This window comes from Alnus glutinosa, chromosome 11 (genome assembly GCF_958979055.1).
Source record: "Alnus glutinosa chromosome 11, dhAlnGlut1.1, whole genome shotgun sequence".
NCBI lineage: Eukaryota > Viridiplantae > Streptophyta > Magnoliopsida > Fagales > Betulaceae > Alnus > Alnus glutinosa.
The window spans coordinates 20,288,091-20,312,263 of record NC_084896.1 but is presented as its reverse complement, the minus strand read 5'-3'; the positions used below and the strand labels follow the sequence as shown (position 1 = coordinate 20,312,263).

Below are 24,173 nucleotides of genomic sequence, written 5' to 3'. Positions count from 1 at the left end.
CATTCGCTTTATGAGGAATGGTCCCCAGTCGATTGAACTACTCTTTGAGAACCAGATTTAATTTTACTTGTTCTCTTTTTCGATCTCATGAAACTCTTGGAATTAAATTTTGATTATTGAAACAATTATACCATAAACGCTGCATGTTTTTTATGGCACCTAAACCAAATTCGAAGCTATCCAAAGAAGAAAAAAAAAAAAAAAAATCTTAAATTGTTACTTTCGATACACCTATGTCACATATTTATATATATTACCTACCATATGAAAGAGAGTAGTGTACGTAAAAACAACAATACATTTTTGACTGCTGAAAAGAAATAAATATTTGCGTAGGTAGGTAAGTAAGCATAACCACTATATCTCTGATCGATCAATTGGATGTGATAGCTATAAATGTAGAAACAAGTTGGGCTGTGGTAGATATAAATTTCCACGATCAAATTCAATGGAAGATAAAGGTGTAATCAACTAATCTGCATGTGTCAGTTCCTCTTTAATTTGACAACTCACAAGCAAATGTCCTTTTTTTCCAAACCAACGAGCACGCCAAGCTTTGCTTGCGCAAAACGAGTTCATATAATTAATCATATTCAAATGTCCAGGTACAGAAATCACGAAGTCTAATTCCTTCCTCTCTCTCTCTCCGAGTCTAGGCAGTTTTATTGTTGAAGACTTGAAGGCGACTTGCTTATCCTTATCTTAGCTCTTTGATATCCGAGTATTTCACAAGATTGGAAAATTGCACCCCTCGTTACCGACTTTATTGGCTCTATCCAAGCTCTCTCATCGCGAGTCATAAAAGTCAATAAAATTATAAACTTTTATGCTTATTGTTAAACTACCTAGTGACATCTCATAGTGATGTGTCACTCACTGCCACTCATGCTGCTCAAGCAGCCACTACGCATGCCATGCATGCCAAGGACGTGTCTAAGACTGCCAGCAAGAATATTGCTATGCATGACAAGGTTGATGTCATGTGTAACACAGCTACAACGACAGCTGTTGACAAGGAATACTTGCCAATTAAGTTGGCCGCAGCAAATCACTCAAGCCGAACTAATTTGGTATGTCAATCAGCAAGGCTGCAGACCATCAAAGGAAACTTACCCCAACAACAAATGTTCTATACAAGGCAAATATTGAATGAATCAGGAAATCAATATTTGCCTTGCATTGCTGATTCTCTCACGATCAATAAAGTCCAATCATACACAGGATCCTCATCAAGTCCACATATCATCGAAGGCATTCCAAGATATTCATTAAGCCTACATGCCATCAAAGGCAATCCAACCAATCGTGCAAGGCAAGCATTTCCTCAATCAGGAAGTCAATGCTTGCCGTGCTCATCAAGCACATTGCTGATGAGCAACAGTAGCCACACATCAAGGGATTACACAACTTCTAAGGAAAGAATAAAGGAGCCGTTTGTCAATTAGTATTATGTGATTGTAAATTTGACTTGCCTTATCTATTCATGTACATCTGTATATATTCTTGGTTTCTGCATTGGAATAAAGTTAAGCTAATAGTTTCCTCTGTATATCAATTCTTTTTACTTATTGGCATTTGGCAATATTTGGCAAGTTGCAATACATCGTGCATTGTCAAAACAATCAACATTTTTACATTTTTCAATAACAATTAATATTAAAATATTTCAATTTTTTTTACTTTTATCTCACATTAATAATTTTTTATTACAATTCAAACAAAAAAAATTCACTAAAATACAAAATTTAAATTTTCACTTTTCTATACAATTTTTTTTTTTACTTTATATCACATCTATCACTTTTTACTAATTCCAAAATTAATAACCCACTACTCTGTTCTACACAAGTAATTGCCAAGCATACCCATTATGTGATACATTAAGCCGCGTTCAAATCTTTTTGTGACTGCATTTTCATTGTTCTTCTCGTGCTCCCTTTCTTCCTATCGTCAGTTGAAAGGACCCACATCCTTTCTCTGTTTACGCTTGATTTTAGTGTTTTTCTATTCTTTTGTTTGTTCTTGGTTCATGTACCTTGATATTAAAAAAAAAAAAAATTTTAAAAAAAAAAAAAATTTAAAAAAAAAAAAAAAAACCTCCACTCCACCTTCGGCCACATGCGTGTCATCTTGGAAGTGGTTCCGATCCGTCACGTGCTCATGTTTTTAAAGAAAACAATAAAAAAAATTGGAGTGGCCGAACCACTCTCGATAGCTTGTTTAAAATAGTGTTCAGAATTTACAATTTGTAAACTATATTCAAAAAGTATAAAACTTTGAGCTATAAATTATTATATTCTCTTTTACAAAATTTATTACATAAGTAAGAAAGAATATTTGTTTAAAAGACTTATTCATAATAGCTTTAATTTACAAGAGTGCAGTCATGCCATGCACTTTTTATTCTGCTTAATTTCATTAATTCTGTACTTTTCATATATTTATTTTCTAACAGATCGTACATGCTAGCATCATAAATATGAATGTATGGTGATGGAGACTGGCGTATGGAGTGATGCCATGTCTTGGACGTCATTTGGCACCCATACAATATTAGTTGCTTTTCTTGTAGTTAGCTCTTTCCCATATTTGCGATTGATCTCTCATAAGCAAAAACATTTTTGTTAGAAAGCAAGAATAACCTACTTGCTTTTGAAATATAATGATTTCTAACTGCGTAATATTATTTAATAAACTGTTATATAACTGTTGCTTTTTTACAAAATTATAAATTATAAATTTTGTTTTTTTACATGTGCTAATAAAATAGTTGGTTCGCAATGCATATTCTTCCAACTGTATATAAATCTTATAGGAGTCTACTAAATAATATTATTCTTTCCAATTAATAATTGAATCATTGGTTGAGATTGCAACGTTAAGTTTGTGTGATAATTGTAAGATAAAAATATAATTTCTAGTATTACCCTTGTCACAAATCTTTACACTATTACATATAGCAAATCTCCCTTGTCTATGCCACTGCAAATTGAAATAGGATCCTCTTCACTTTTTTAAATGTTGTGACATTATGTGTACCGTTACATTCATCAACTTTAAAGATGTGTCAACATTAATTTCGTACTAAACCCAATAACAAGATAAAAGGGTCCATGGTCTACACGGCATAATTGTGAGAACCCATATAGACCCTAGGATTACTTATAGACTACCACATTTAAAAGGATTAAAAAGTCTTCGGGGTTGTTGAAAACCAATGCATTGAAGGTGAATTTTCACGCACTGTTGAGGCAACTGGATTTAAACAGACACCAACATATTCCTTAGAGCACTAGTAGTAGATGCCCTATAAGTGGTTCCCTTCTCTAAAATAAGAAAAATTTGAAAAAAGTTATTAAAAAAAGAAGAAGAAGAAGAAGAAGAAGAAGAAGCCACAGCAGTTTACTATCCTTGGATAGCACTTTCTTTATTATAATAATAATAAAAAAAAACCCAGGGTTCTCTCTCCTCTCACGTCTCCCACTTTCTTCTTCTTCTTCTTCTTTCTTTTGCTACCGATGGGAGTAAGCCAGGAAACTCCAACAGTCCAAGCTAATAATCGATGACTCCCAGTCGACGCTCACCATGTGTGACTCCTCCCGCCACCATGTAACGGCCCTGGACCTATTCGGGTTCAATCTTCGGCGCCCTCTCGCCGGACCTCAGCCATCTGCGCTTCCTCTCCAACCTTTCGTCGCCGCCAACCAGCTCTCTAGGCCCATCCCCGGCGAGCTCTCGTCTCTCTCCGGGGTCTCTCTGACGCGCTCTCGCCGTACCTTGGCCATTTGTGCTTCCTCTCCAACCTTTCGTCGCCGTCAACCAGCTCTTCAAGCCCATCCTCGTCCTCAACAACAAGCTGAGCAACGCCATCCTCAGTTGGAAATTTTTCGAGAAAGTCACATTGCCTAGTCAAATTTGAGAAAATCCTCTAGTCTTTGATTTTCTTTCCCAATTGTTACTAGTAATTTTGAGGTGTTTTGATTGCAATTGAAGGTTAAGGAGGTGGAGAAATTCAGAAATGGCAACTCCAATTCAAAAATGGCACCTTCTGGAATAAAGTGAAAAAAGAAGAAGTAAAAGATAATATATATATATATATATATATATCGAAAAAGATAAAGGAAAGCTGTTGTGGGATGTTTTTGTATAGGAAAAAAAAAAGTGCTTTGATTCCCCAATTTTTCTCTAAAGTAAAGAAAATGGTTGCTACTACTCCTAGTAAATATATGTCACTTAGTCACAGGATAATAATTAATAATTTATTATTAAATAGGGATTATATTTTATTTAATCTCAAGAACTCACATGTGTGACATTATAATACATCAAACTATTATTTTGTTGCATTTAAGCTCCTTCGGTTAGAGTCAGCCGTCTCTTTGGATGAAAAAGTGGTCATGTGTCATGCATATGATCACTTTTCTGACAGCCTTCTTATAATACCCCCTTCTTTTTTTTCTTTTTCTTTTTTAAACCAAAATAATAAACTTAATTTTTTTTTTTGGTCAAATTCACCATGCCTTTTCCGATAAAGATCCAACTGATTGATATTAATTCTCAAGCACCGAGGGATCCAATAGTTTGGGCCAATGCTGCCAAACAGATTTTGAAATTGCGGCTCAAGAGACTCTTGAACCAGCAATTACCTAGTGTCCTCAAAATCTCATCGACGAAGAAGTTGATCGAGCGGTGGCGAGGTGGCACAATTATGTGAAAACAAGTTGGGACATAGGGCTTGTTTGGCAAATCCATTCCCTCATCTCCAAATTTCTCTTACAAAATCAACTTCAAAACATTTCAACTCTTTTTACTTTTTATATTACATCAATTACTTTTTATTAATATTAAATAAAAAAACTCACTGCAAAATAATTTTTTTTTTTTTTTCACTTTTCTATACAAAAAATTCAAAACTTTTTTCTTCTTTATATTACATCAATCACTTCTTATTACTATTAAAAAAAAAAAATCTCCAAAACATTTACGAAACACACCTTAAATTTCTAAGCTCAAATTCAATGCAAGGTGAAGCAATCAGTTCAATTCCTCTTTAATTTGATGACTGACAAGCAAGTCTCCGTTTTTTTCCAAACCAACAAGCACGCCAAGCTTTTCATATTGAAATGTCCAGGTAAATTGCCAAGTCTTTTTTCTTTTTCTTTTTTGTCTTCTTTAATAAAGGAAGAAGGAAAACAGAAAAAATCAAATTAAGCAGGTGAGCCCTGATAAGCGTTGGATGTTGTACATTCAATCCCCTTAACATGCATACGTTAATTTCTTAACATTGTTATTTGTTTGATTTTGTGCAATTAATTTCATTGATTTTGGGCTTAAAGCACACTGTGAGAAGACTTAGAAGATATTGGAAAGCTTAACCAATCATAATAGAAGACTTATATGATGTGTTTAAGTTTAATCAAATCAAGAGAATGATTAAATCAGAATTTCTCTAATAAAAGTCAAAATCGGATTGGATTCAAATTTGGATTCTGCACATGTCTCAATGTTTGGATCATAACTTTTGGTTCAGATATCGGATTATAATGAATTGATGGCGTTGGAAAGCTAATAAAAAATGCAACAAATATGTTAGAAATATAATTTTCCTTATTCGGAATATTACTATGCCAAAATCGTCCTGCAATAAATGACTACAAATCTGGACGATTCCTATTCCAATTTGTACTAGGATTGTTTCATAATTTGACAAGAAGACTCAAGAGACTATTTTTATGGAATTCCAAGGGCTTCTAGGTCTTGTTTGCTCCCTATAAATAGACCTCTAAGCTTCAAGAGAATGTGTGCTTGTGCTTGTGCTTAGTTTTAGACAGAAAACTCTTCTTGAATGCCTGATAAGTTGAAGAGGAGAAGAATATGGCAGGAAGCCATCCCAGCACCACGATAAGCGGCTAAATTTGTAGTAGGGTGTTGATGTTGCCCTTTCCAAGTAACAATGGCTTAATTGTGTTTTAATTTGGGATTTTCTATATGCATGATGGTTGTATAACTGTGAGAATTGATCTTAATATTTATATTCAATTATTATGACTTTCTTATCTTGTCTTAGAAAGTCATTTATATTGATTGAACTCAATCCTTCATATTTTCTTTAATTATGTGAATGATTGTTATACAATGGCTTTAATTGACATACAATCAAGATGATTAGATAGGATATACTTAGGAAAGACGGATTGTACTACACCCTAGTTTAGTGTAATTTAGGTAGACAGTTTGTACCAATCTAAGATGGGTTATATTATTCTATTGATTATGTGTATCCTATTAAAGACATAGCTAATCCATACCTAAGGAAGACAGGTTGTATCGCATCTTAGTGGTTAGGTGGACAGTCTGTGCCAACCGATTATGGATTATACTTATTCTTTAGAGATAATTTCTTGACTACTCGAGTGAGACGAGCTCTATATCATGCATAGTATGAATTTTTCTTGTTAATTTATGATTGATCATTGTTATGCGGTGAGTGGTGAAATCAATCCCCTATTTTTTATCTCATCCTTACTCTATTTACATTTATGTCTTTTACTTTTATGTATTTATATATAGAAAACAAAAATCAAACATCTTTCAAATTAAGTTTTATTTAATCTTGAAAAACTTGATAGCAATTCCTACGCAATCCTTGAGGTTAGACACCCTCTTTATAGCCTTATCCTATAAGGATTCGTCTTATTGCAAGTGGTTATTTATTATTGATATATTTTGGTCAACAAAACGACTACATCAAGCCCTGCTGAAAGAAAACAAGAACATAAAAGTAATTAGAAACTAAGTGCGAAATAATAAAATAGAGAGAAGAGATTTTACGTGGTTTGATCTATGACTTACATCCACAGGATAAAGCTCAAAGTACTACATTATACACTTAGGGTCCGTTTGCGTTTGCAATTTCAAAATGTGCGATTTAAAAATAGTGATTTTAAAATGTGGGATTTAAAAAAATGATTTTTAAAAATGTAGTTAAATGTTTGGCGAATTCGCAGATTAGCCTTTAAAATTTTGCTTTTTCAAAAAATACCTCATTTCTTGCAATTTGAAAAAGTTGTTTTCTGCGTTTTCAAATCCCAATTTTTTAAAAACGCAATTCCAAAACGATTCATTTTTGGTGATTTGGTTTAAAATCACACTTTTTTGCTTATCTAATCGCAATCCCAAACACACCCTTATTCATTTGATAAGTTTATAATACCAAAGGCTCTATTTATAGGGCTTACAGAAAAATATAATCATAATCAAATCCCTTAATTTATGGTAATTTTGATATCATCAAATGCATAAATTCAAGGTAATATAATATTTATCAAAGGCAATTATAATTCTCATCAAATCCTTAACATCAATGTCATCCAAATATACTCTAACATCCGCAACCATAAAAACCAAAGGAAAAAAAGCAATACAGATAGAAACACGATCGGTAGGTAAATTGCCAACTCGATCTATTCCCTTGCAGTGAGCCTTTTTTGGTCCCATTTCCAAGTCTTGTGCTTCATGATAAGACAGTTACTATGTCACTACCAAAAAAAAAAAAAAAAGAAAAAAAAAAAAAAAAAAAAGAAAAAAAAGAAAAAGGCCTTTTGAGCCATTTTTGTTAAAGCCATTTTTAACTAAAACGGCTCCATGATCGATCACATAGATCATATGCACCATGTTCCACGATCGATCACATGATCGTACCATGATCGATCACATTATCGTACCACGATCGATCACATATATCGTATGTACCACGTTCGATCACATAGATCGTATATACCACGTTCGATCACATAGATCGTACCAAAATCGATCACATAATCGTATACCACGATCGATCACACTTAAATCCTACCACGATCGATCACATAGATCGTACTACGATCGATCACACATGATCGTACCACGATCGATCACATATATCATACCACGATTAATCACATAATCCTACCACGATCGATAACACTTAGATCGTACTACTATCAATCACATTAATCGTACCATGATCGATCACACTTAGATCACGATCGATCACATGATCGTACCACGATCGATCACACATGATCGTACCATGATCGATCACATATGGTCATATCACAATCCATCACGCATGATCATGTGATGGATCGTGGTACGATCTATGTGATCGATCGTGGTACAATCTATATATCTCCCTCAAACTACCATTCAATTGTCAATGTCCTCCAAAACTACCAATTGTGTCAATGTTCCCCCTCAAACTACAAAAAAAAAAAAAAAAAAAAAAAAAAAAAAAAAAGAAGTTAATGTTCTCCCTAAAGACAAAAATATCATTCATAAAATTATTAAAATTAAAAAAAAATAATAATAACAAAAAATTATAGAAAATAAATAAATAAATAAAAATTGGTTTTTTATTTTATTTTTTAATTCAGAGCTAAGTAGTTAGTATATATATTAACTAATACACACACTTATAAATAGTAAGTAACATATGCAACATATATTAATAAATTGAGTAAAAAATGTATTAATAAATTTATTAAAAATTAAAATCTATTGGAGCCGTATACTATATTTAATTAACTAGTATACTATATGCTTATTTAGTGTGTGTGTGTGTGTGTGTGTGTGTATATATGTGTGTGTGTGTGTGTGTTTATCAAAAAATTAAAATTAGTGATCGGGGCCGTTTTTGGAAAGAAAAAAAAAAAAGCTCTAATTAGAGTCGTTTGTGCCATAAAATGGCTCCAATTCGAGCCGTTTTGGAGAGGGGGGTGCGCGGGACACAAAATCGTGTGCCGCGCGACCCATTAAAAAAATTTCATGTGTTTTTGAACTGTCCCGCCCCCCCCCCCCCCCCCCCTCCCAAAAAAAAATTCATGTGTTTTTGAATTTTGAATTTATTTTTTTTATTTTTTGACCCATAAAATCGATATCTCTATCTCTTTCTTTACTCTCTTCTCTCTGTGATCTCCGTTGATCTCTCTCTCTCTCTCTCTCTCTCTCTCTCTCTCTCTCTCTCTCTCTCTCTCTCAAACACCATCTTTGGTGCTCAAGAGACCCAATTGGCGGAGCAAGAAGCCGATTTCCGGCGACTGGGCAAAGGTTCAACGACGACAGAACCAGGGGAGGCTTCTGGCGGCTTGAGACATGATTTCCGGTTAGTTTCTGCACAATGACTTCCATACTTGTTAAATAACAGATAACAGAGCCTCAGAAAAATATGTTGCTTTATTTGTGATCTCCCAGTTCATATTTGATCTCTATTTTCTTTTTTTTTTCATTGATTTTTTTTTTTTCAATTGTTAGGTAGAAAGTCCTAAAACTTTTTTTCCTCTTTTATGATTATGCAGATCCCAAGGGGTGTCCCAGTTGCAGCAATTGAAAAAAAATTGTGGGTTGTGGTAATGTTAGTAGTCAAATAATCTTGATGCTATGACAAATTTAGATGAGTATTTGTTGGTTTGGTTTGTGACATTTGTTGATGGGTATTTTGATTTGGGGTTATTTTTGAACGGATGTATATGGTGTATTGAAAAGGTCAAAAGGGGTTTTGATATATATTTTTAATTTAATTTCTTTTTATTTAGAGTCGTTTTAGGGACCTTAAAATGGCTCTAACTATTTAAGTTCGTTTTGTTCCAAAACGACTCTAACCGTTTTGATCCGTTTTAAAAAGCGGCTTAAACAGGTTTGAGCCGTTTTTATTAAAACGGCTCAATTTGGGTCTTTAATACTTGATGTGTTGACCTGTTCTCAAAACGGTTCAAAAAAAAAAGGGGGGCTCAAAACATTTAAAGCCGTTTTAAGGCCTTAAAACGGCTCTAAAAAAATGGCTCAAAATACTTATTTTTTTTGTAGTGTGTATTTGATAACATCGACCCTCTTTTTGCTAAATAATTCTAGAAGTCTCTCATGTGTCACTCTTGTGTACCCTAAAAAATGATGTCATTTTTAAAATTACCATTTGACCAAAATTCAATAGTGATTAATCACAAGCCTATTGGTGATTTTAAAAGCCACCTCATTTTTGGACGGGTACAAAAGTGACACATAAGAGACTTCTAGCTAGGGGTGAGCAAAAACCCGCGGACCCGCCCCAACCTGCACCCCCCACCCCTAAAAACACGGTTTTTTGTGTTTTTTTTTTTTGCGGGTACGGGTCCAAAAATGGTATACCTGTGCTGGGTGGGGCGGGTTGCGGGTTGGGGTTTTTAAAACCCCGGGGACCCGCCCCTCAGGAAGAAAAACTAAGGAAAAAAGAAAAAAAAAACCCAGGGGACCCGCCCCTCAGGAAGAAAAACTAAGGAAAAAAGAAAAAAAAAAACCCAGGTCCATTAAGTCAGTAACCCTGGCACCCTTCTTCAATTTTTTCATTTTTCATTAACCCTTCTTTGCCGCACACCCATCTTCGACTCTTCCATGAGTTCCAACACCAGCACTCCCCACCTCCTCGCAGTAGCCACTTCTCCATCTCTCATCCTCCTCCTCTTCTTCTTCTTCTTTCACTTCATGCACACTTGCAGTACCCAGTACATTTCTCTCATTTTTTTTGCCTCCCAAACGGCGTCGTCTTACTGGCAGGGTCGTAGTGGCTTCATCTTCTAGTCGCCGATCCTGTGGGGACGTCACAAAGTTCAAATCAGGGTTGACAAGGAGACTCGGAACAGCGGGAAGATCGTCGGCGCTCGCTTCAAGACCGGTATTGAATGATTCCCCTCTCATCTTGTAACCTGCTTGTGATTTGTTTGGCTTTGGTTTGAATCTGGCTTTGTTTGGCTTTGGTTTGAATCTGTGAGTTGTTAGACTTTCTCTTGTGTATGAGTTTGTGACTTTATGAACCCTAGATCTGGATTTTGTTGGAAACCCGCATATCCCCGCACAACCCCCCCCCCCCCCCCCCCCCCCGCCTCACATCACCCCGCACCGCACGGGTTCTCCCCATTTTGTGCGGTTCGTGGGTGCAGGGGTGCGGGGCAGGGCCAAAAAATGGGCATCCCCCCCCCCCCCCCGGCCCCCCCGACCCATGCTCAGCCCTACTTCTAGCATTACTTTAGATTTATGGTATCACATTTAGTTCCCTTGGTTTAGCAAACACAAAGGAAATCTGTTGCATATGATTTTTTAAGAGTTTTTCCTACATTTAAAGAAATTGTTGCTAATGCTCTAAGCTAGTTCAACTTAGAATAAGATTATCTCCATTTCATGGTCAAAATTTAAAATTGTTGCGTTTAACAAAATACATAATGCTACGTTATTTTATAATTTTAGAAGACATGTTAATATTAATTTTAAGTATATCGTAAACTGCATGAACTATAAATCCTAAAAAAATAAAAAATTGATACTATCTATTTTATTTAAAATTGAGACTATCTTTGTCCCTTCAAATTGGAGAGCTCCAAACCATTTTTTTTTTTGGACACAAATTCAATTCTTATTTATAGAATTCAATTGAACTAAAACTTAACACAAAGGGACAAGACATTCCATGCATACAATATCATAGATTATTGGAGGAATGTCTTCCAACCAAATTAAGTCTATGACAAAGGGTAACAGCCTCTTTAACTAGTCGAGAGCTCCAAACCATTGCATTATATGGTGCTTCTTAGTAGTTATCATGGCTCAATCTATCATTGTCAACAAGTCGAGAGTATAACTCTTGCATCTTGGCTAACATACATTTATACGCTAATAACATTAAATAAAGCAATCTTAAATTCACGCCATAACCTGTGAGACTTTTCAACACATTCAATGAAAATTGTGCTCAAATCCAGGACCTGTTCAAGGCATTTTGCAGATTTACTGTTTCTTTGTTCTTCTGTGCAGTGATTATTCGTTTAAGTTTTTGAGATGATTTGGCGTAAGCCCTTTATCAAATGGGTTAATCAAGGCATTTTGCAGATTTGCTGCATGTTGCATGAATTAAGCACACATGATCTTTCATTCTCTAGACATATAACTAGAAGAAAAAAAACAAAAAAAAAAGGAATAGCGTATTGATCACAAGGTATTGAAGGCATAACTTAAGATTTCTTATCGGGAAAACTTCACTTATTATTCCTGATCTTTTATCACTTTTGCAGTCATACTTATAAACTTTAAAAAATGTTAATTTAGTGTATCCTTCAATTCCTTCAATTTATTTATTTATTTTTTAATTTCACCACTCCGTTAGAATTTTCCATTAAATCTTAACATAGGGGTGAAAATTCTTAAAATACCCATCCATTTTTTTGGGAAAAAAAAAATTGTAACTATTTAAGCTGGTTAGGATTTACAGAAATTTACAAAAATACCCATGCGTGAATCTTTGAAAAATAATTATATCTTTTTGGGAAAAATTTAAAAAACTCCATCAACTAACAACCAATTTTAAAATAGTTCCATAAATTTTCAAGTGTACTAAAGTAACCCATCAAACTACCAAGGTGTGCCAAAAATGCCACTTTTTTTCCGATAATATCTTTATTCTCCTAAAAACTAAAATAAAGAAAAAAAAAAATTATTTTGGATAAATGTAAAATTAGTCCCTATATTGATCATGTAATGTCACTTTCTGTGTGGGTACGTGGACTTTTCCCAAATTATTTTGGGGGGGGGGGGGGGTAGAGTTTAGACCATCATATGAATTTTTATTGCTATTATTATTATTATTGTTAGAATATTTGGTGGTTAACTAAAGAGCTTGTAAGTTTGGGCTTTAAAATTTATAAACTTCTTTATTTGAAGAATTATGTTGTTAGAGGCCCATTCCATATTAACATGCCACCACGAACGAATACCTCAACCAAAAGTGAGTATGCAACTACTATTTTTGTACATTTACTTCCCTTTTGCCAGTTAGCGTTGTTAATTCGGATGATTAACTCATTTATCTTTTCTACCTATTTTGCCCTCACAGTCAATATAATTAGGATGCTTTCCTCATTCTCTTCTCTTCCACCTTCCTGACCATCGAGGCTATGAAGCAGTGTGGCCATGGCTATAATGGCCCGCTTTTTACAAAAAAGCGTAAGTGAAAATTTCGATTTTCACGTGATATTACGACGTCATCAAAGTTAAATAATTGACAGCGGAATATATTTTCTTCTTTAAAAACTTGGGAAACATAACACGACAGAGCTGACTAAATTACTTTATTACACTAAAACATGAACCACGAATTCTAATACAATAAATACACTTAAAGCAATAATATATGTGCCACATGCGGCATTTAATAAATACCATTGTTCTTAACTAATCCGAATCATCACAAATGCGTGTTCAAGCTCGGATCGTTTAAAATTCGGACAAGTTCGAGCTCGATCAAGCTCGAGTTTGTTAATAATGACATTCGAGCCAAGCCAAGCCGAGCCGGGTTACTTGACAAGCTCGGCTTAACTAGAACTCGATGTAGGTTATTAAATTTTTTAATGTGATCAAAACGGAGTTCAAGCCCAAGCTTGTGAACAACCTCCATACTAATTATTAATAACTTAATATGTTAGTTTAACATACTAAATACTATTATCAAAATATTATAATTAATATGTAATACAATATTTACTTAGCTAGTATACAATATGCTTTTTTTTCTTTTTCTTTTTTTGACATGTCCATAGAAGAGGGGGGAGGGGGGAGGGGAGATTTGAATTAGTGATTTCCGCTTCATGAGGCGTGGTCCTCAGCCGATTGAGCTATCCCTTATGAACTATTATATGCTTATTTAGTATATATATATATATATATATATATATATATATATATATATATATATATATAATATACAAAATAAAAAATAAAAAATCGAGTAACATATAGTTAATTACATTTACCTAGTATATGTTAAGTAACTAGATAATATGTTAGCTTATGAAGTAACTAGTTAGTATGTTAACTAATACATACACATATAAATATTAAGTAACAAATATAACATATATTACTTAATTACTAATATACATGCTTAAATTTATATAACTCATTTTTAGTAATATATTAATATATATACACACATATATACAAGAGATATGAATGAGCTAACGAGTCGGACTAACGAGTTAGGTAAGCAATTTGGTCAAGCTTTAAACGAACTGAACTCGCGAGCCCCTATCAAGTTTTGTCGAGTGAGTCAAGTATGTATCACTTACTAATCGAGCGGGTTTCTACAATAACGAACGAGTTTCTACAATATGGATCGGAGCTCAAGTTCGGATCAGACTAAACTGAGCGGGTTGTCGAACGGATTGGTTTATTTACATCCCTACTTCCATTCATCCTGTATAAACTAGTATGTGGTTGTGGTTAACACCGCAATCCCATACTATCGGAAGAGTGAGTCAATTGTCTCCAATAACATAATGAAATACTGAATCATTCAAACGCACACCATACAACATGACAATGGCAGTTATATATGTATGCATAATCTCATTTACTCATTCTTGCCTCAAGACTTAAAACCTTCAGTCTTTGCCTTAGGTCTTAAACTTGCAGTCTTATTCTTACTTATTGCTTCAGGATTTAAACCCTAGTCTTATTATTATTGGTGATTCACTGAACAGTGCTTAGGGACTCTAACCACCTTTGGACTTATTAAAACTTCTGGTCTGAAACAATGTTGCCTTGGGAATACAACCTTCGGTCTTTGTCTCGGGACATTAACCATCGATATACATGATTAATTGATGCATTGGGGCGTGAACTCCCAGTCTTCGCCGTAGGACGTTAATCCTTGGCCTTTCTTATTAACAGTCCCATAATCCTCCCACAGTAAATATATTGCAATGAAAATTTATATGACATACCATTTATCACAACATCATAATAATCAATATCACCGTATAATCTAACAAACCAATATCACTATATGCAAAACTCCAAACAACATATGTGAAATGCCAAACAACTCATATACAATTAAATAAAACAGAAATCAAAACATCCCCCAGTGAGTAAGAAATACTCACAGTTATTTTTTTGCTTCAAAAAAAGTGTTCACACAAATATTAACTGCAATATCATTTAATACCAATAACAGTTAATTAGTACAATCCACTAATAAACTCATATTAACACTATTTTCATTTTTATCTTTTAAACCTTAACATAATTTCTAACATCATTTAAATATAGTAACGGCATATAAAATAGATTAATCATAATGCCACATATTCCATGTGGGCATCATAACAACATTTATTATTAAAGACCAAAATATCCTTTTACATTTAAAATGGTCCTTTACATATTATTAACATAATATCCTTTATAAAAATAGACATAACAGTTTTAAACCACATATGGCTTATTTTTATAACAATGAACTTTATGAAATGGAGGATATGTGTGAAAGAGAGAACGAGCGGAAGAGAATAATGGGCTACATTGTATTGAGTCTTGTTCATTATAACATATTACAAGAGACCTCTATATATAAAGAGGCTATGAGTAGTGACCAAGAAACCATAGAGTAATTAAGGTAGGGAATAAACCGTATTAGGAAATATAATAAACTTAGAATAATATAATATTCTAACATCCCCCCTTAAACTCAAGGTGTAACCTTGTGTTTGGGAAAAAGAAAGGAATTTTTTTTTTTTTTTGCCAGAAAAATCGCCGGAGTTTGGCCAGAAGGGGAGCCAGAGGCGAAGGACGGAGGCTGCTGGTGCCGGCCGCGGATGGTGGTGGCTGCTAGTAGCAATGAATTATTTTGCCCTTGTATTGGGCCTGAGATTGGAGCCTTATAAAATAGGCTAAATTGGACCGGTTTAATTGGGCCAAAATAAGCCAAAATCCATGGACCATTGAATATGGTCTGACCCGAAATTAAGTGGCTGTTAGAAAACTGTGAAGAAACCGAGTCTAACCCGCTGGGTTGGGTTGACAAATGTAGGACCGATTTGAAAAATGTGAAGAAACCGGGTCAACCCGCTGGGTCGGGTTGACAACTTAGGGTCGGTTTACTTGGCGATCCAAATGGATAACGGGTTAAACCCGATCGGGTGACCTGTAGGGCTGATGTGGCATTATGATAGGTTGACACATCGAAGGTAGCAGAACTGGAGGCGCGTGAGATACACGTGCGGAAGGATGGAGGCATGTGAATCAGAGAACCAGAGAATTCAGACAGCACGTGGAGGCGGGTGGAAGGTCCGATGGCAGAGATCACGGCAGATATAGAATCTTCAGCGCTGGATCTACCTATTAGCAGGGCCACGGATGCAATTCGCTAAACACAGCGACACGTGGGCCAGAAGGCTTGAAGCTGTGCTCGGTGCATGGCGGCGCGTCAGACATATGATGACGATGACCTCGGCGTCTCTGGACTGTGAGTCTCCTGACCTGTCTACTAGTGCTATCACAGAGGCCATTGGCCGAGTATGGAGGCGCGTGACAACACTGGTAGTGTGCTTCAGGGGCACGTGCGGCTGTCGTCGACGGCGGATCTTTTCCAGGTCATAAGGTCTGTACCTTGTAGACCTGATTCTGGGATTGTTTTTCCAGATGTGGCTACGATGAAGGCGTGGAAGAGACTGACATAAATTTTAAAAGCGTGAGGCAATGTGCGGATGACTGGAATTATGAGGCAGCCGTAGAGCACGTGAAGGACGCCTGGAAACATCACAGACGTTTATTGAAGGCCATAGGAAAGTGGCTATGATACCATGTTAATTAAATATATCAAATAGAGAATATATGGACTACATTGTATTGAGTCTTGTTCATTATAACATATTACAAGAGACCTCTATATATAAAGAGGCTATGAGTAGTGACCAAGAAACCCTAGAGTAATTAAAGTAAGGAATAAACCCTATTAGGAAATATAATAAACTTAGAATAATATAATATTCTAACAATAACATCATTAATATAATTAATGAGTTTTATATTCTAAAAACATGTGAATAGAATATTAACATAAAATAACCTTATTTTAATCTTTATAAAATATGACAGAATAACGGCATTTGTATTAACAATGCCTAAAATATTTTTAAAATATTTGGGCAGGGGCAACAACACTTTTATAAAACATTTCTTTTTACTCGGGCATCACAACGGCGTGATTTATTATTTAAATACGCCACTTAGAATACCCTATTAAAAGACAACTTAAAATAATAAAAGAGTAATGTTTCTTACACAACTCTCGCACAACTTTTGCACAACTCTAACTACTTTTTGTTATGATCAACCATTGAATTTGTTTTCCAACATGTGGGTCCTAAATATTCAATGGCTGATTTTAAAAGAAAGTTGTTAGAATTGTGTAAAAGTTGTACAAAAATTGTGTAAGAAACATTACTCATAATAAAAACTGTAAAATTATAAAACATTAAATCAAAACTATTAATTAACTTAAAAATTACATAAAATAAATCAAAGCCCTATTTAGAAACTTACAGAATATATTAAAAGCACTTCATGAAACGTTGAGAGAGATAAGAGAGAATCCTTTTATCTTTTATTTTGTATATTTCCTTTATTTTTATCTTTTTCCTCTTTTTTCCATTTATCCTTTCTTTCTCATCTTATCCTTTTGCATCCTTTGTGACCGAGAGACCCACTTGGTTCTACTCCTTTCTTTTTTTTCTTTTTTTATGCCATTCTCTAGATACTTGCTTTTCTTCTTTCTTTCTAACTCACGGAACACACGCACAGAGAGATATCCTTTTATTCTTTCTTTTTCTTATCTTTCTCCTTTTATAATTTTCTTGTTCTGGCCGACATACACAGGGAAAATTTCCCTTTTTGTTGCACCTGAGCCGAGAGAATAGAGAGAGTTCAATAGAGTTTTTGAGAGTGAGAGAAGACTTACAGAGAGAGCTTCCTCCTTTCTTCTTGTTTTGATGTTTCTTTTCTTTTAGCCTAGGACCCGAGAGAAGAGAGAACTACTCTGTTTACACAAACCGGAAGAGAACAGAGAGGGTAAGGGAGAGATTTCTCTCTTCTTTTCTTTTCTTCTTCACCCACACACACACAGAGCAGAGAAGGAGAACCAGATTTTGTGCTGGCCGTGAGAAAATAATAAGAGAGAAAGGAGAGAGTTTCTGTTTTATTTTCAGTTTCTCTTTGCTGGGCTTGCTTCCTACTACCTGCAAAGAGAGAATCCAAGAAGAAGAAAGAACATAGCTGCTACTGGACTAATCCGAGAGATATAGAGTTTGAGAGGGAGATAAGAGATGAGGATTTATCCTCTTTTCTGTTATAATTCTTCCAAGAACAGCATCAAATTGCTGCCCAGAAAAACCCACAGAAGATTGCTGCAAAAACCAGAAGAAAACAGAGAGCGAAGAGAAAACCGAGAGAGAGTTGGAGGAGTTTCTGAGAGAATTTTCTGAAGAAATGCTATGCGATTGAACTGAAGGGTGGGTGTTCTTTTATACAGAATTGGGTGGCCAAGATCAATGTAGCGCCCAGATTTTAAAATATAAAATAAAACTTCTTAAATTAGAATTTAAAACCTAATAATAAGATAAAAGAATAAATATGAATGTTTATAAAAATAAATATTCATTAATTAATAAATAATTATAGTTTCAATTTGATAAAAGTTCAAACGGACCTTAACTTTAAAATGACGAAAACAATGTCAAACGAACTCCATTTTAGTTGATTCAAAAACTATGAAACTCTATTCAAAGTCCTCTATTTACCTTTCAAATTTTATAATTTTTGAATTTCGTTAAGGGCACAAAAAAAACTGCGAAACATAGTACGCCTATTTTGGATGAAAATTCATATATAACATTATTAATTATTGGGCCTTTGATTTTTATCAAAATCATCATTACCTGATGATTTTGTCCATCCATGAACTTAGCCCCTTAATTTCCAGCTCTTAAAAGTTATAAGGCTATAGAAAATTAATTGTTTAGTTAAAAGTTAAGTACTAGTTAAGTTCTCTAAGTTAGAAATAAATAATAGTTAGTTATAGATAAGATATATGATAAGGTTAATGATTACTTAAGATTCTTTTGATGAGTCATATACCCATGTGAAGCACCTCATCCACGCATGAAATTCTCTTCTATTCCCTTTCTTTGATTCTTTCTCATATCAAGCTCATAATTACATTAACACCTCACCATGTAGGTGCAGCTCCGTTGTTTACATAATTCTCTTCTCTTTAATTCTCACACATGTTATGCAACACCTCACCAAACTTGCTGCCCAAGAACCTTTCTCAGCCCTTAGATCAAATCAAAAACAAGCTATCCTAGCCATCCAATTGTGTTTATAAGGAAGGCACCCCCCCCTTCACATTTCACGCCAATTCCCTTCTTCTTCTTCCTTATTGTTCTGTTTTCTCTCGGCTAAACAGTAGCAGCGCTCTTCTCTCTTTTCTCCCTTTCTGTTTCTCTCTCAGTTGGTATAGCAGCAGCAAGAGCACCCCAAAAGAACCCATCCCCTTCTTTGTATACAACAGCAAACCAGAAATAGCAAGCTCTTCTCTTCTCCTTGTTGTCTCTATTTCTCTCTTTAAATTCTTGTAGCAGCAGTGGGTTACCCGTACAGCTCTCCGCTCTTTTGTCTTTCCTTACTTCCAGCAGCAGTTTATGTTCTTCACAGAACACAGTAAGCTTCATCTCTCTCTTTCTGTTTCTATTTCTCAATTTCCAGCAAATGAGTCTAACAAAGAAAGTCCTTCTCTGTTTCTCTCTTGCAGGAAAAGGGTCCTTGTGGTCCTTCTGTTTCTCTTCTAATTTCAGCAAGATCAATCTCTCAAAACTCACTGTTTTTCTCTCTCGGTTGCAGTAGAGAAGAACTCTCAAAGAAACCCCAACTCTTTCTCTGCTTCGGTTTGTAACAGAAAAAGGAAAAGGGAAAGTTCTCTTAAACTTTCTTTTCCTCCTCTTTTTCTGTTTGCAGAAAAACAGCAGGCCACCCTTTCTTTTAAAACAGCAAAGCAAAGAAGAAAAGAATATCCTCTCCATCTCCTCTTCTGCTCTCCCTACAGCAAACAGGTTGCAGAAACTATATCTCAACCCCTCTCTGTCTTCACGGCAGCAAGACCCAAACAGCAGCAAAAGAAACTCTCACTCCCTAACTTTCACCCACTCGGCCAGCACAAGAAGAGCTTCAAAGCTCTCTTATATCCCTATGTAAGAACCAGCTTTTTTACAAAAAGGCGTAAGTAATTATGTTTGGATAATTACATGTCGTTACTACTTTAGAGATGATAAAACTTGCAGCGGAAAAATATGATTATCTTTTTTTTCTTTTTCTTTTTTTTCTTTTCAAACATCAAGGACAATTTCCTTACAATACATTTAGAGCGTTGATTGAAATTCCTCTAGACATACATTAAAAGTCCTTTACACTAATTACAATGAAACACATGTCACAAATGAGACAAAAGCATACATGGAAAGTTTACTAAATACAAGTAAATTTCTAAATATGTTATTTAAAAACGAGTACAAATATTAATAATTATAAAACAATGAAACCTAACTACATTAGCTTTAGATCTTTTAAGCTAGCAGATTATCCCAACCATTATCTTCAGAACTTGCACGATCATCTATGAGATGGTGGTTATTACCACAACCCCATAGTTACATAAGTGAGATAACTGTCATTCAACAATATCATGTATTATGTGTTATTTAAGGAGAGAGATAACATAATGATGAGATGACAGTTTTCTTTGCAAAGTGTTAAATAATTTAATATAGTCATTGCACTCCACTCATTTTGAGCCGTTACTCGATTAGCAACTATCTTGGAGACGTTCCTCCTACATTACGTTTTATTAGCATATTTTTCGCACTAGCAGAGTACGTCCCACGTCACTCTCCTAACACTTTGAGAGACGTTCCTCTCAATCTTAATTATTAAGGTTTTTGGTTCATGCACTATTCCCATCCTGAACCTTTAAGAGACATTACTCCCAATATTGATAGGTTTATTATTCACAGTATGCAATAATCATTCTCACGCATCCAATTAAAATAAAACATAAACATAACACTATTGAAATCCAGTATTAACCTTAGTAAGTAATTTATACTTACAACCTTTTTGTGCAGTCTCAGTTCATCATCTGCATCAAATATATATACATGTGCGTAGAGGGTCAATATTATCATTATTACTAAACTCATGCCTAAACATGAACACTAATCACACATAGAAACAATTATCTCTTTAATTGAAAAATCATTTACATTTATTAACATTTAACATAACATGGTTAAGTCTCAATATTATTTTCAACCATAACACCTAAACCCATTTTCTGCAAAAATACTAACACTTATAACAAAACCTAATCATTTTTCAACCATAACACCTAAACCCATTTTCTGCAAAAATACTAACACTTCTAACAAAACCTAATCATTTTTAGGGAACATCAATCCAAGCACCGAATCTCACATTTTTTATTAATACATTAATTTAGCACCTACTTTCGTCATAATAGAACAATTTTTAAACAAAAAATCATGTGGTTAGAAATCAATCCAGCAGCACCACTATTATCAACCTAATCGGCCCAACATTAAAAGCCATGTTTATTTTTAACTCTGAAAACTCAACTTCAATTATATTTTCAGCCAACCATTGAAGATCACTCAGGACTCAAATATGCACACATATACCCAAACTCACTTTAACAAATAACAATAAAATCTCCCTCCAAGCTTTCAGCCAAAAAGAAGTCTAAACCCCATAATACTTAAATTCGGTCAACACTACATATACAACCGAAACACCACTTACACAAACATTTCCAACAACACTCTATATAGAAAACCATATTTCTAGACTCTCAAGTTAATTAATATCTATTAGTTTAAACAAACCAATTTAAACTCTAGAGATATCATAATTGAAACAGGAACACATTCCAACACAAGTTTAACCACCAATTCTCAAGACAAACAGTCATTAAAGCACCCATTTTTATACATTAAGTCATTAACTCTAAAATCACCAAATCAAAACTCTATTAGCATAAAATCACTTATTCTGGACACCCAATTTCACTACTGTCAATGGTTGAACCAAATCATATTACAAATAAAACAGAGAAGACATCTTCAGATATTTTCCAAAACAGATGCAGTCGGCCAACCCTTAAAATCATTTTGAAAACCTAACCTCAATTCCAAAACATCACAGTTTCGGTTGGCTAGCAAAATAGGGAAGAACCACTTCCCCACACACACAGTCCAGCAGGGAAAAACACCCAAATCAGTTCATCACAGTCAACAACAGAGACAATTTTAACCTCAAAACCATTCGGCCAAAATCACAACATTCAATTAATCCAAAACACTGCTCAATACACTACACGGCCAGCAAGAACACCAAACAGAATCATCAATACTCCAAATCACAGTAACCTCACAGAACCCAAATTTAGCTCAGCCGAAATACACAATACTCACACACATAAAATCAGTCAACAGGGACCCAAAATCATCCAATCAAATATCAACAAAAATCCATTATAACTCAAATAAGTCACAAGAAATTACCTTGAGAATTTCTTAGAAATACTGGAAAAATCGTCGGAAATCACTAATAGAAGTCGCCGGAAATCACCCATTGAAAAGCCCAGCCTTGAACCGCCGGAAAACCTCACTGAAACGGCCGGAAATCGCCTCTGGTCTCACCGGAAAATCGCCCCTCAACTGCTGGACGACGACTCGCCACCAGCCCACCGTCGACCCACCGGAAATCGGGCTCGGTCATCGGTGCTGACCCACCGTGGATCGGGTCTCCTGGGGTCCTTTCGGTTTCAGACTCTCTCTCTCGACCGATCTCTCCCTCTCCGACAGCATCTCTCTCTCTCAAACTCACTCTTCTCATCTCTCTCGTCTCTCTCTTGATCTCTTTGTTCTCTCACTCTCTCATTCTGTCTGTGACACGGGAAGAACAGAGGTGAAGAAATGAAGAACAGAAAGGAGGAGAAAGAATTAAAAGAAAGAAAAATGAGGAGGAAGAGGAAGCGGAAAGAAGTAAAAGAAGAGAGAGAAATATAATAAATTTTTGTAGGAAATATGATTAAGTTTCGAATGATATTTTTCGTACTATACTTAGAGGTTAAGTTTTCATAAAAATATTCATCATAAAAATATCTTGGGATACTTTTTTTTTTTTTTTTTTTGTTTTTTTAAATACATCATAAACGATTACAATAAAAAATTAAAAGTAGAAACACAGGAGGGCTTGGACAACCCAAAATTTAATTTATGAATGAAAGTACGCGGGGGCAATGCTTCCAAAGATGCGGACCCTTTAATTTGAGGCACTGATGCCACAAACCCGAGGTCACCATTAAAGGTGATTTCACAAGTGTATTGAATCATAAGGACTCAAACACCAAAACAGGGGTAAACTGGGAGTAAGGGAGACAACAAAGAAGCCCAATAAAACAAACAAACAAACACAAAAACAGCAAATACAGCAGAAGTCCTGTTGATGGAGAAGGAGTGGGAGCCGTCCGTGACGGCGCGTGAGGTCCACGCACCACCAAGGGGAGGCCTCTCAGCAGCCGTATTTGCCGGCGAAGCCCAAAAACACCGGAGGCAATTGAGGTGGAAAGCGGGGAGAGCAACCATGGCACCCACGCGCCGAAGAGAGCAGAGAGCTCTTTGGAGCGTGTGTGCCACGCGTGGGGGAACAGAAGCCGGCGGAGGGAACGACGACTATCGGTGGAATCCAAAGACGCCGGTAAACCCGTTGGTGAGGTGCGTGTCTTGTAATTGTTGTTGGAGGAGTGTAGATCTAGATCCGAAAAATTGAAACGAAACCCCTTGCCAAAAATTTTAAAAAAAAAACGCAGTGGAAGGTGGAGGAAAAGATCAAGAACAGCTGGTATATAGACTCAAGCCACAAAAAAACAAGGAAAAAGCAAGTAAGATAAGTGGGTAGATGAAAGCTTATGCCTTATCTTCAAAGGCTTGAAAAACTGTAAAGAAGCTAGATAGGTGGGTAGATAGAGCTTAGGCTTTATCTCCAAAGGCCTTGAAAACGGTAAAGAAGCTAGATGGGTGAAGTGATAGATGATGGAAAGTGAGAAGGAGGTGTGGGTGCGTGTTGGGGTGGAAGGAGAAGGTAGGAAAACAGAGATGGGTGTTAGGGAGGGAAGCACCTCCCATGGCGGTTTGCACAGGGGAAATATCAGGGAATGGGATAGAGGAGAGAGAACGGAGCGTTTACTCGAGAAAATGTTTTAA

The 24,173-nt window shown here is 35.3% G+C and overlaps 1 long non-coding RNA gene across 1 annotated transcript; it reads right to left on the bottom strand.

Annotated features, from left to right (window-relative positions):
- Positions 1 to 15,289: 15,289 nt before the first annotated feature.
- Positions 15,290 to 22,996, bottom strand: LOC133882030 (uncharacterized). The gene is made up of 3 exons (XR_009902622.1): positions 22,470 to 22,996; positions 17,798 to 21,028; positions 15,290 to 16,587 (listed from the first exon to the last, which is right to left on the bottom strand). It is a non-coding gene; the product is annotated as an uncharacterized LOC133882030 (long non-coding RNA).
- Between the last annotated feature and the right edge of the window lie 1,177 nt (positions 22,997 to 24,173).